The sequence below is a fragment of the Sciurus carolinensis genome, chromosome X (assembly GCF_902686445.1).
Source record: "Sciurus carolinensis chromosome X, mSciCar1.2, whole genome shotgun sequence".
Lineage (NCBI taxonomy): Eukaryota > Metazoa > Chordata > Mammalia > Rodentia > Sciuridae > Sciurus > Sciurus carolinensis.
Genome location: NC_062232.1, coordinates 114,068,199 through 114,081,362, shown reverse-complemented (window position 1 = coordinate 114,081,362; position 13,164 = coordinate 114,068,199).

Here is a 13,164-nt window from a genome sequence, read left to right as displayed (position 1 = left end):
CCCCAGAGGAGGACCTGGCCTGGGACCACAACTCTGAAGAGGGATGCAACTGGCTAGAGTGATACCAAACCACCCTCCTCTGAGGAGTCGGGTCAGGTGAGAGGAAGCCCACTAACATGTCTGAAACAGCCATGGTACTCCAGAGGCCAGAAGGTCCTCTGTCAGAGTTTTATGAAAGGCTCTGTGAAATCTTTTGAATTTTCACACCGAGACAGGTGTGATAGCACGTGCTTGTAATCCCAGTAGCTCAGGAGGCTGAGGCAGGAGGATCGAAAGTTCCATGCCAGCCTCAGCAACTTAATGAGGCCCTAAGCAACCCAGTGAGACCCTGTCTCAAAGTAAAAATAAAAAAGGCTGGAGATGTGGCTCAATGGTTAAGTGCCCCTGGGTCCAATCCCCAGTACCAAAATAAGAAAAAGAAAAAGAAAAAAGAATTTTCACACCATTAAATTCAGAAATCCCAGTGAATCAGTGCATGGTCAGTGCAGATTTTGTGGCCCTATTCAGTCCAATTATCAGGAAGACACTTCAGAAATCAGAGGGAGTTGCAGGTATGAACACTTCCCAGATGCTTGAGGTGGCTAATAAGGTCTTCATCAACCGGGATCAAACTGCACAGAGAGAGGCACACAAACACATGAAACAAAAAGTGTGCCTCCCAGTGGTGGCACTCAGACATCTGGACCCCGTCAGACGGTTTGGACCACACTGCAAGAACCAGATGCCTGGAAGTCATCTTTCACTGCAAAAGAACCAGTGTGCCTACTGTAAGGATGTAGGCCACTGGAAAAATGAATGCCCAAACTGTAAAAGGGCTAGACCCACACGAAAACCCACCCCTGAATTGGGAAGGCTGATATCAAGTGGAGCCCAGCACCAGCGACGTTATTGGCCTGGTCAGAATGGACTCTGAATAGGGAAGACCAGGCTCTTTGATTCTTGACCCCTGGGAGTCCACAGTCAAAATGACATTTGGGGGACTACCCAATGACATTCGTGGTCGACACAGGTGCTGTGCATTCTGTGGTCACCTGACTCATCACCCCATTCACTGGTGAAGAGTTTACCTTAAGAGGTGCAACTGGCTCATAGGCAGCCAGACTTTCTGCAAATCCTGCACCCATAAACTCAGTGGGCATCTGGTGTTACACAAGTTCCTGTACTTGCCAGAATGCCTGATTCACCTCCTTGGAAGGAATCTCCTCTCGAAACTGGGAGCACAGATCACCTTCACCCCTGATTCTCCCACCTACCTGACCCTAGGAAAAGAACCCACCATAGCGATGGCAGTTATGTTACCCCAAGGAGATGAATGGAGACTCTATGCTCAAAATCCAACTGCCACTGAAAATCCTTCCTCCCTGCTTCAAGAATTCCCTTCAGACTGGGCAGAAAACAAGCTGCCTGGATTGGCCAAGAATTCACCCCCATTAACTGTTGAACTGAATTTGGGAGCAGAGCCCATCAGAATGAGACAATGTCCCCGTACAAGGGAAACACACATTGGGATAAGGAAGCACCTGCAGGGACTAAGAGACTCTGGGATCCTGGTTGAGTGCTGGTACCCCTGGAATACACCCTCACTGCTGGTGCAAAAATCAAACTGTGAAAATTACCAACTGGTACACGTTCTCCAAGCAGTCAACAAGGCAGTAGTCACTCTTCACCCAGTGGTCCCTAATCCCTACACATTCTTTGTCTTCATTCTGCCCCAAGCCAAATGGTTCACATACCTGGATCTGAAGGATGCCGCCTTCTTCTATCTCCATTTGGCCCCTATCAGTCAAACCCTCTTGGCATTTGAATGGAAGGACTCAGAGACTAGAAAGACTTAACTGACATGAACCCAACTTTTCAAGGCTTTAAGAACTCTCCCACTTGATTTATGGAGGCACTAGGCAGGGATCTAACTGCCTTTCATGGGTACCATCTGAATTGTGCCCTGCTACAATACATAGATGACCTAATCTTGGCCAGCCCAGATGGAGATGCCTGCAGGGCAGGAACCCAATCTCTACTAACCCTCCTTTTGGAGGCAGGTTACAGAGTCTCTTGAAAAAGGCCCAAATATGCCAGGGACAAGTAAACTATCTTGGGTTTCACGTTACACTGGGCCATAAGTCAGTACGACCAGAATAAAAAAAACAAGCCATCTGTTCCATCCCTAGATCCCAAATCAGGACAAAAATACAGGGGTTCTTGAGAGTGACTGGCTGTTGTTGGATCTAGATCCCTGCATATTCAATGCTGGCTAAGCCACTGTATGAGGCTACCTAGGGCTCAGAAAATGACCCCCTGTGCTAGGAAACCCAACATGAACACACTTTCCAGGACATTAAGATGCGGTTCACCTTGGCACTTTCTCTTTGACTACCCAACATAACAAGGGCACTCAACCTCTATGTGGTAGAGAAAAAAGGGACTGCCTTTAGGGTTTTTACCCAAGACTTTGTCTACTGGCAGCAGCCAGTGGCTTATTTGTTGAAGCAATTAGACCCGGTGGTAACAGGGTGATCCCTGTGCCTAAGAGCTCTGGCAGCCACTGTGTTTTTGGTCTGGAATGCTGACAAGCTGATGCTGGGACAAAATATCAATGTAAAAGTCCATGCTGCAACTGCCCTGATGGACTGCAAGGGACACTGATGACTGACCTGTGCCCAAATGGTCCACTACCAAGGGCTGTTATGTGAGAACCCCTGCATAAAATTAGAAAATGTGTGCACCCTAAACCCTGCATCCAGAGAAACCTAACCCAAAGGGAAGGCACTCCAGTAGGACACTTAAGTGCCCAGCAGTGCCAAGAAACATGGACAATACTAGGCCCAGTTCTAGGGGACTTCTCAAAGAGAAACCCTGGGGGATGGAAAACACCAGATGGAAAATGAATAGCCATGGGGCACCCTAGTCCAGAAGGGGTAAATAAAGGGATTCCAAATCTGTTACCAAATTTCCCCAGCACCAATATGTAGTCACAAATTCCATATCCCAATTCTATGAAGGATGACTGTCAAGTGGTATATGGGGCTCCCCTAGTGAGGATAACAGGACACCAATTTAATCCAAAGCATTGCCAACTTGTGATAAATCCAAATGGGACCCAAATATATCTCCACCCCCTTCCTTACACATATTGACAGAAGAGCCCCATATAACATTTACCGCCTCACAGATCCAACCCCTATACACAGCACTTCTGTCTCATACTTTCTAGGTTTTCTGGAGAGTGGGATACCAAGTTAGTGATGGGTCAGTATGACAAAAGATAACTCCAATAGCCACTTTCATTACAGGGCTGTCTGGCCCCTCAGGCATATGTGTTCTTCTTCTGTGGGAATAATGCCTATGCTTGCCTTCTCACAAACTGGACAGGTACCTGCACGTTAGTGCATCTGATACCTCCTCACACCCATGTGCCTCTTTCTTATCCGTTTGATATACCAGTATACCAAAGGAACAGATTTAAGAGAGACTTTGGGCTAACAGTTGTCCTAGTGGGACTTGGGATCACCGTTGGAGTGGGAGTGGGAGCAACAGCATTAGGACACTCTGTATCTTCAGTACAACAGCTTTCTTCCCTGTACTGCCAAGGGCTTGATGTAATCACTGAACAAATAACTGAACTCAAACAAGAAATAGACTCCCTTGCAGTCATGATGCTTCAAAACTGCAGGGATTTAGGCCTGCTGACAAGAGAGAAAAATGGAATATATATAGCCCTGGGAGATGAATACTGTTTTTATATAACAAATCTGGGATAATCATGAATGGGGTAAAAAGACCACAAGAGATAGCCAATAGCCTAGGTAACAAAGATAGTCAAAGATAGGTAACAAAGATAGTTGAAACCTGGGTCAGCTCTCCCCATACTTCAAATGGTTCCTCCAACTGGCTAGACCTCTCCTTATGCTCCTCCTGGCTGGCACTCCTGTTTGGTCCCTGCATCCTTATCATGCTGACCCAATTTGTCTCCTCCCACTTAGTGACTGTAAAATTCCAAATGGTCCTCCAGAATTACCAGTGGCTTAGATTGGAGGATGTGGACAGAGGAGATGCCCCTTAAAAGGGTTAAAAGGACATCTAAGAGAGGAATGTAATGGCAAAAGCAGGTGTGGTTGTAAAATGAATTTTAAGAACATTAGAGTGAGAAACCAATGTCTGGGAAAGGGGTAGTTCCCCTACCCTTCTGTCACTATTTATTCAGGAAACCTAATTAACCAGAGGTCCCTCCCTTTTGAATTGTAAATAACTATAGGAGTCCCACTGCTCCCCTTTGTCTCCCTGTGCAGAGGCTTCAGACACAAGGCTAGAGATTTCTGAGAGGCCTAGGAAAAGAGCCAGCTTCTCTCATCACTTTCTACTTCTCTAAACAGGTTTCACACTGGAAACCCTGAGCCCAGACTTCTGTCATATAGACTAGAAATTTTATGGCACCAAATAGCATATAAATGTTGTGAGAAACTGTGGATGGGTGCTCAGAATTTGAAGTTTGATCTTCTCTGGGCCTGCCAGCGTAAAATAAAGTGAATTCTCCCATTCCCCAAGCTGCCTCTCAACCAGTCTGCTTCCAGCAACAGGAAAAGACTTTTGGGCAGGTAAAGATGATGAATGAAGGCACAAGAGTTCATCTGCCTTTTTTTTCTCTGTCTGGTCCCTGTCTCATTCCCTCCTGAAAGATGTCATTCTTCTATTCTTAAGGAGAAAGGGCCAAAGATCCTCTGCCTCCTGTATCTGCTTCAGGTAGACATCAGATGTTGATAATATCTATCCATGGAGATCATAAATCTCTCATTGCATGATCTAAAGGTGAAAATATTGGCTGCTCAGGCTTTCAGTCTGGGTTTGTTTGGAAAAATCACAGCACACATCATCTTGCCTTGGAACTGGTGAAGTCTGGAAGACAAAAATCCTATAAATGTATTAAATAGGCAGAAGATATGAGTGGACACTTTACCAAAGAAGATAGATAGGTGACAAACACATGAAAATGTTTAACATCACAAATCATTAATAAAATGTTGTTAAAAGTACTGCACACTTAGGATAAAATTTTTAAAGATAGATTATAAAAAATAACATCAAGGGCGTGGAGGAACTGGAATTTTCAAATACTCCTGTTGAATGAGCAATCACTTCAGCTTAAATTTGGCAGTCTTAAATTATTTGAACATGCATTTATCTTTGGTCTCAGGCATTACACTTTGAGTCATTAAAAATTAAGCTTATAGTGGGCTGGGGAGATAGCTCAGCTGGTGGAGTGCTTGCCTTGCAAGCACAAGGCCCTGGGTTCAGTCCCTAGCACCGCAAAAAAAAATTATACCAGCATACATACACATACACACAAATATGTACACAAAATTGTGCATGTAGTTCATTCTTTCTTTCTTTCAGGATTCAACCCAGGGTTGCTTTTACCACTGAGCTACATCCCCAGCCCCTTTTGTTTATTTTGAAACAGGGTCTCATTAAGTTACCATCCTCCTGCCTCAGCCTCTGGACGCCCAGGAGTTACTGGCAATTTTGCATGTTTATAGGAACTTTATTTGCAACAGTCCCAAACCAGAAATAATCTAGAAGAAACCAGAGTTTTGAGATGAAACTAGTCTGCTTCACCAATTTCTTTCTAGGTTCTTGTTTCACAAATTTGAACAATAAAATCATGGACAATAATGAAAGGGAAGAGTAAAAGGAGTAGGATTTATGTAAGTGAGAAGAGAAGAGAAGAGAAGAGTAGAAAAGAGAAGAGAAGAAGAGATAGAATTCCCACAATGCAGAAGGGGACCTGATAGAAGGAAAATCCATTTTGGTGTGCTAGTCTAGGGGCTTATATGGTTTGGGGGGGGATGAACATTGATTAAAATCAATGTTAAATAGGCATTGAAAAAAATATCAAAGTCATTGACTGTGTCCTTTAGCCTTTGAGTTTTAATTCTTCCTGTAACTCCCCTCCAGGTTCATTCCCATCTTCCATTCTCCCCACCCCTGCCAACTCTGGGACAAAGGAGTTGGCTGGAATGTTCCCACAGGTAAGCCTTATGGTCTATAAATTTGGAAAAGGTCTTGTTGGGGCCCATTAATGTTTCTATTGGTTAGTCTGATATGGTCTTTGCATTTGAACAAGACCTTAATTGGGGCCCATTACCCTGATTGCCCAACCACTATCCTTATTCATAAACAAACAGATAAACCAATGGCATATCCACAGAAAACATACTATTTAGCCATAAGGCAAATGAACAATTAGTATGAGCACAATCTCTGTAGATGTTTAGGAATTTTTAAAATTAAAGGACCCAAATAAGGGCAATGAGTTCAGCTCTTCTTGGGCATAAGTTCGAGGAGGTAAGCATTTGCTTCCCTGGTATTATGGTAACTAATGTGTATCCTGCCTTTTTCGCAAAGCTGCATCCTTCTGTGAGTCTTTCTGCCTCAGGGTTATCAAAAGGCATGTATTTTAGGTCCAGCTGGCTGGAATAAATTTGTTTAATGATCTCTACATATTGATGTTTTAGAGAGGATGATGTTGGGAGTAGGGGTCCCGTCATGTGATGTCAAGAGTATCTAAAGGGAGGGACTGGTATTTTCTTAGATTTCTCCCTGTTAGTCATTGATAACCTTTGACTTTTAGAACTGTCTGGAATTGGGGGTGGGTGCCTGAATTTCCTTATGTGATCCCAATTTGGAGGCCCCATTAACTAGTAAAGCAGTTGTAGTCACTGCCCTTAAGCAGCTCAGCCACCCCTGGGTCACTGGATCTCGCTGTTGGGAGAAATAAGCCACTAGTCTTAGAATCCATCCCAATTTTTGAGTTTAGACCATAAAGCTAAACCTAACCTTTCACATATGACTTCTACCCACACAGTACATTTTCAGTTATACTTCCTGCTGGATGTTCAGGATAGAGTAGAGAGCCCCTACACTGGCCAAAAATCACAATTTTCCCCCACTGTTAAGGTAAGCTGAAGTCCCCAGGAGTTAGTTTTTAGGACCTAGTTTTTTTGCTCTATCAGTTGTGTCACTTGTCAGGATGGGTCAGGTTTTGCTGACCATGTGGCTTCCCTGTAAAGCTTTAGAAACATTTCTGTCTCCAATGACCAACCCTCCCATTTGCAGAATGCACACTGGTTGGCTCCTGGTCTCTCTAGGATCCTTTTGATTCCCCTGATCTGTGGGCCAGGTGACTTGCCAGAGTTGTAGGTCCCTTTTGAGGGGTCCCCTAATGGCCTGGGTCCTGGTTGACCCTGGAGGGCAAGGGTCAAAACATGCGTCATCCTAAGTGTCAGTTGTTGAACACCCCGAAAGTCAGTTCTACCTGTCTTGAAGTAGAAGTAGCAAAACCGGATTTTCAGCCTTTGCTCCTGTAGTGTTACAGTAGACCTGAGCCACCTGACAGTGACTTCTTTCCGTGCTCTTGTCTGGCAAATTTGAAGAATGAAATCCACAGACAAGGAAGAATGAGTAAAAGAGTAGGATTTATTCAAGTAGGAAGAAAAGAGACAGAGCTCTTGCAGGGCAAGAGGAGGCCCAATAGGAGTTGCCACTTAAGTGTACTAGTCTAGGGGCTTATAGAGCTACTGGCTAGCTTCGGCATTGATCAATTTCCATGCTAATCAGGTATTGGAAAATTGTCAAGGCTATTGGTCAAAAGCTATTTTAAACAGGTAATGGAAAAGGCTATTGATCAAAAGCTATTTTAAACAGGTAATGGAAAAGGCTATTGATCAAAAGCTATGTTAAACAGGTAATGGAAAAGCATTAAAGCTATTGGTTTGGCCTGCAGTATACTGATTGGTTAGTCCTTGAGCATGTAGCCTTCACTCAGGTATGTCTGTGCCTCCTTCTTCCCACTGTCCTTGGAAAAGGAGTTGGCCGGAATGTTTGGGATGTTTCTACAGTTTAATTTCATGGAGTAGCCTGTTCATTTAGAGAAGCCTCTTTTGATGAGACCCATTTCCTTGACTGTCTGCCTGTTTTACCATCTATCTGTCGTATCTTATTCACTAGTGGGTTTTAATTTTAACTTTTTATAATCGTATATTCACACCTTTCATGAAATAGGGTCAGTATAAATACTGGGAGTCAATGTTATATCCTGTCTATCCTAAAGGTGATGGCTCAAAATATTGCTCAGGTTATTCTATTAGATGTTGTATTTCTGCAAAACATTAACAGGCAATAAAAGTAAAAAATGTTTTAAAAGGAAAACACAAAATCAACATAGAGCAAAACAAATCCAGTTTGTACATAGTTCTAAACCAAGACGTATAATTCCTACAGTAATATATGAATCTTTAGCAAATGTAAGGAACATAAGAAAAGCCAATTTCTTCAAGAAATAAGTCTAGTTTTATCAGAAAGCTGTATCTAAGAGTAACTGAGAGTCCTTTAATTAACTTAATTTTTGCAATGCTGAGGATGAAACCCAGGATTTCAAGCATGCTAGACAAGTACACTAGCACTGAGACACATTCCCAACCCCTGAGGCTCCTTTTCAGGAATCAGATTGCAAATGTTTTAGAGAAAAATCAAAACTGTGTATGACAAAAATATAGTACAGTTCTGGTTAGAATTTTGAGCAAAGTTTAGCAATTGACTAAACAATCTAGCTATTTTTATTATATCAAGCAAATTAGAATATTGATTGTGGCTGATAGGATAACATCATGACCATCAACCTCTCCTTATCTCATCAGAAATATATTCATTTTATTGTAAGAAAACAACATAATTTTCTATATATAACTTATCAGTAATAGTTTATCTTTATCCAACCACAAAATATGAAATGATGTAACTAAATACCCCTCTAATTTATGTTTTAAGAGTAAATAAGGGCTGGGAATGTAACTTAGTGGTAGCGCGCTCACCTAGCACATTTGAGGCACTGGGTTCAATCCTCAGCACCATGTAAAAAGAAATTAATAAAAAAGTTATTGTGTCTACAACTAAAAAGTACATTTAAAAAGTCTAAAAAAATTTTAAAAAGGAATAAATGAATCTGGGTGTAGTGACACATGCCTGTAACTCCAATGCCTCAGGAGACTGAGGCAGGAGGATTGCAATTTCAAGGCCAGTCTGGACCACTTAGCAAGAACCTGTCTCAAAATAAAAAGATACAAGTGCTGGGGGTGTAGTTCAGTGGTAGAGTTCCCCTTGATCCCCAGTACCATGAAAAAGAGAAGAAAAGAGAAGAAATATTTCAAAAATAAAGTAGGCTGAATGTGGTGGACTGTAATTCCCCCAATGCAGTGACTTGGGAGGCTGAGGCAGGGAGATCGCAAGTTTGAAGCCAGCCTCAGTGACTTAGCAAGATTCTAACTTAGCAAGACTCTGTCTCAAAGTAAAAAATAAATAAAATGGATTGTGTAAGGGATCCCACGAAAACCACGCCGGACACGGGAAATCACATAAGGGAATTTATTAAGCAAACAGAGTGTCTCCCTGCAGGGTAAGAGAGAAAATGAGAGGAAAAGAGAAAGGAAAGAGAAAGGGCACATGCTAGAGAGAGTAGAAAGCAGGAGGAGAAAGAAAGCAAGTCAGTGGGAGAGAAAAGCAAGAGAGAAAAGATGGCGGTTGAATTCCGCCGGGCTAACAGGGGCCCAATAACAGAGAAGGATACTTTCAAGCTGACTGATGAACCAATAGCTAGCTAGGACAGTTCACAGATTGACAAGTGGTTGGGAGGCGGGGAAAATGGCTGCAATGGAAAGGGTGGGGGAGCAGCTTTATACATTACAGATTGGGGATTTAACTCAGTGGTAAAGAGCCCCTGGGTTCAATTCCAGGAGGCCACTAATATAAACCTGAAGACATCAGCTTGGTAAAGTGTTTTCCTAAGCTCTGTATTTTAGAATTCTTGCACACTTGGGGAACATAAGTATATTTAGTGCTCAAAGAAGCCAGTAATAATTAGCATTATCATCAATAGAAGTCCTTTATATATGTTAACACGGTTTTTACTTTAGAAGCAAAATTTAGAATTTATAGCTTAGTAGATTAACTAATCATATGACTTTGTCTTTAACAGGTCCACATAGCTTAATGGCACCAAGAAAATTGGAATAGTTCTAGATCTCTTAAAAATTTAGGAAACACTGCTAATAATCACAAATAGATCTGTTACCCAATGTAAAAGTATAGCTCATATATATACACTTATTTAGTCAAAGCAAGTACAGCCAAAACACTACAACTTTTATTGGCCATTTTATATGTTTAAGGTGCATAGACCAATGTATATTATATAAAAGAGAGCACTTTATCAGTTACCTTTTATGTATTAAACCTACATAGCTTTAACTCTAATAACTCTTGTATAAAACTTAGCTAAAGCACAAACACAAAACATAGTTGGACCTCAGATAAAATTCAAATACACAACATACTTAGCCTTTGGATGTATGCATATTTCCAGTCACAGATATACACAGGGTGTCAATTATACCAGAATAACGTGAAGTAATAATTCTTTGTTTAATCAGAATAATAAGTGGATTATTTGAAAGGCTTTATTATTTTATTTTATTTTATTTACTTTTGGTACCAGGGATTGAATGCAGGGGTGCTTAACCACTAAGCCACATCTCCAGCCCCTTTTTATCTTTTTATTTAGAGACAGGGTCTCACTAAGTTGCTTAGGGCCTTGCAAAGTTGGTGAGTCTGACTTCAAACTGGTGATCCACTGCCTCAGCCTCCCAAGCTGCTGGGATTACAGGAGTGCACCACTGTGCCCAGGTTAAAAGATTTGAAAACAGATACTTAAACCTCAATTTGACTAAGCTTAGTTTCCCTAAGTAATAAAAACCCAACAGGGAAAAATGAAATTATCTTGATAAAGCATAAAATTTGTTTTTTAGGTTGACTCCCTGCAAATGTTATGAAGTGCAGATCAATACCTCAAGAAAATCTTGTCTCTTTAAACATAGAGAACCAGATTCTAGGCTTACATCACTGTATCAAATTTGATTATAGAAAATTTCTCAAATAACTTTTAAATTGCAGTCAACTCAATCATTTAAATCTCCCTCCATAAAATCTGTCCTTCACAAACCCTCTACAAACTGCCTTCTCCGTACAACTTGTTTAAATTTGAACCTCCTGTCCTATCATTCCTCATCCCTTGCTGGAACAATCCAGTTTTTTTTTTAATTTAGGGCAAAAACCTTGCTTTACTGTACAAAATTTGCTCTCAACCAAAAGCATTCTCTTTTCCTTGTGACTTTCCTTACCAAAATATATCCCCATATCTCTAGTTTACTTATATCTTTTTATTTACTGGTTTTCTTTTCCTTAATTAAAAAAATTGAATTACAAAAAATTGAATTACTGGGTTGATGCCTTTCTTGTGCCCATCCAGTGTATCACAGAGTCTTGTGAAAAGCCAGAAGGAGGCTCTTCTGGCCTCTGGAGTACCATGGCTATTTCAGACATGTTAGTGGGCTTCCTCTCACCTGACCGGACTCCTCAGAGGAGAGTGGTTTGGTATCACTCTAGCCAGTTGCATCCCTCTTCAGAGTTGTGGTCCCAGGCCAGGTCCTCCTCTGGGGCTGCCCTCTCTTCCCAGGTTCCAGCATCTACCTCTCGTGCAGGGGCCTGTTCTTGGAGCCCTTTCTGGGCTTCTGTCAGCATGCGTCTTCTCTCCTCGGTATTGAAGAGGGTGAGGAGGAGTTGACGGAGGACTCCCCAGCTTGGTTGATGGGTTTGGAAGATTGACTTCAAGAGATTGATGAGTGCGTGGGGCTTTTCTGAGTATGGAGGGTTATGGCGCTTCCAGTTCAGGAGGTCAGTGGTGCTGAAGGGCTGGTAGTAGAAAATGGAGCACCTTCTCGAATGGCGCCATCTGCATTGACCTGTGGGGCCCAGGAGCCTCATGCAGGGGCAGCTGTGGGCTTGTGGCTGCTGAGTGAACCTGAGTCATCTCCCTGCAGGTTCCAGACTAGGGTCTTCTTGTGGGGGTGGTGCTGCAGCCAGCGAGACAGATGGCACCAGGGCATCCGACAGTGAGTCCAGTTGACTGGGAGCTGGTGGTGGAGTGGTGGGTATGTAGGGTGGCAGGGGCAGTGGCTCCTCTTTGGGGTCCCCTGGATGATGGGCTTGGTGGGCTTTGGAGTTGCCATGTTTCTGGCTAACAAGACCCTACACTGGCCCTTGGAGCTAATGTAGAACCTCACCCATGGGGTCGTCTTTGCAATTTGGAGCCAGGAATCTATGTAAGGAAACTGACCTGGGTGGCCTGGGGTTTTGATGACAATATACTGAACTGCTTTGATGGTGGGGACATGGAAGGTGCCTTCTGGAGGCCAATCAACACCAAAAGTGGGCCATTCAAGCTCAGAGAGTGTGGGGTCGGTCCTTGATCATCTTAATCCTAATATCCCCAGAGTAGCCCTTTTTTAATGTTTTTGGTTTTTTTAGTTGTTATTTGGCCTTTATTTTATTTATTTATTTATATGTGGTGCTGAGAATTGAACCCAGTGCCTCACATGTGCTAGGCAGGCGCTTTACCACTGAGCTACAACTGCAGCCCCAGTGTAACCCTTTAAAATTTTTTTTAATCATACAGTCCAGGACTGTAGGTTCAGAATATATCTCTCCAATATTCCACCCTGTGCCAATGTCACATACATACAAGCGGGGTAGGTCACACAAGTTGCCCATCTGGCTGAAGGTACTTCTTGGCTGAAGGTACATCCATATAAACTCTGGGCCTGGTCAGAGGTCCCACTACAGGATGTAAATTGCCATTATGTCAAATGAAGTCACCATGGAACTGCAGGTTAGGACTTACTCAGACTCTGTAGCACAAAGCTGTGGTGCCACAAATAATAGGGTCACACAAAGCATCTGCTTGGCCACTTTCCCCAAGGGAGCTTAGGTGCTTCTTGGCTGAAAGTGCACCTGTATAAACCCCAGGCCTAGTCTTAGGTCTTATTAGAGGACATGAATCACTGTTATGCCATATGAAGTCACAATGGAACCATAGGTTAGGACTCACTCAGACTCCGTAGCACAAAGCTGTGGAGCCAATAGTTTCACATTCACTCATACAAAGACTCAAGAGTTTAAAACATCCCCACTTTAGGGGTTCCCTACACTGACAGCTCCCACATGCATGGTTGTGGAAGGTGCTCAATCTCCCCTTCCATTCTTATGGACAGGCCTGGCTAT